Source organism: Elephantulus edwardii, unplaced genomic scaffold (genome assembly GCF_000299155.1).
Source record: "Elephantulus edwardii isolate Elephantulus edwardi_28Jun2011 unplaced genomic scaffold, EleEdw1.0 scaffold00018, whole genome shotgun sequence".
NCBI lineage: Eukaryota > Metazoa > Chordata > Mammalia > Macroscelidea > Macroscelididae > Elephantulus > Elephantulus edwardii.
Genome location: NW_006399768.1, coordinates 607,914 through 609,429, shown reverse-complemented (window position 1 = coordinate 609,429; position 1,516 = coordinate 607,914).

Genomic DNA, 1,516 nt, shown 5'->3' with positions numbered 1-1,516 from the left:
AAAACTATCAGTGTAATTCATCACTTAACAAAATAAAGAATAAGAACCATATTATCCTATCAATTGATGTAGAAAAGGCCTTTGCCAAAATCCAACATCTTTTCTGATTAAATACACAACGAAATAGGACTAGAGGGGAATTTCCTCAACATAGTAAGAAGTATAAATGCAAAACCAAGAGCACACATCATTCTCAACAGAGAGATATTAAAGGCATTCCCTTTGAGAACAGGAAATAGGCAAGGATGTCCACTATCACCTCTCCTATTGAATATTGTATTGGAAGGTTTAGTGATAGCAATAAGACAAGAGAAAAAAATAAGAGGTATCCAAATTGGCAAAGAGGAAATAAAAGTATCTCTATATGAAGATGATATGAGAGTATACTTAAAAACTCCTAAATAATCAGCAAAAGAACTACTGGACATAGTCAACTAATTCAGATAAATGACGGTATAAAAGATCAACATACAAATATCGGTTGGATTCCTCTATAGTGACAAAGAGAATACAGAACTGGAGCTAAGAAAAACTATACCGTTTCACAATAGCCAATCACAAGATTAAATACTTGGGAGTAAATCTAACTAGAAACACAGAAGACTTTTCAAAGAAAACATTATTACACAAAACAAAAAGAGACTTGGAGAAATGGAAGAATATACCTATTTAAAAATAATATTTTAATATGCTTTTGGATAGGAAGACTCAATATTGTGAAAATGACGATTCTACCAAAGGCAATCCTACACTTTCAATGCAATCCCAATACAAATATCAATTCCATTTTTCAAGGAGATGGGAAAGGTTATTTCTAATTTCATCTTGAATGGAAAGAGAATCTGAATAATTAAAGCACTCCTGAAAAAGAGAAATAAGTTAGGAGGCATTTCACTCCGTGATCTCAAATCCAACAACACAGCTGTGATGGTCAAGGAAGCATGATACTGGTACAATGATAGACGTATATATCATTTTTCCCTTGCTTAAAACCACTCAAATTATCAGTAGAATAAATGATAAAATATTGTTTTCTTCCATTTCTACAGACATAACCTAACACTCTTATCGGTATTTTCAGTAACTCTGATTAGAATATTGTTCACATTCAAAGAGAAATACCTTCTCACAGCTTTGACTTTTATTGTATACTTTCCCCAAATAACTTTCACTCGTGAAATCTTTTAACTGATTTATTATTCATGCTCAAATTCCAGTCTTATACAGGCCTCCCCTATGACATTACAAAGAATATTTCTTACCATTGGTTCTTCTTCATGGTTTCTTATCTTCTTTCTTTGCTTTGTTTTATCTATTTCTACAGCTGTAATAGTGTAGCCCGTAGATAGCAAAGATGCTAACTCAAAGATCATGCCTCTGTAAAATTTAAATCTATCAATGGCTAAATAGGAAGAAGGCTCTCTCCTCCTGTCTAATTTAACTTTGGAAACTCATTGAAGGGTCAACTATGAGGCAATTGTGAATTTAGATTGTTGTTGTTGTTTTTTAATGCCGT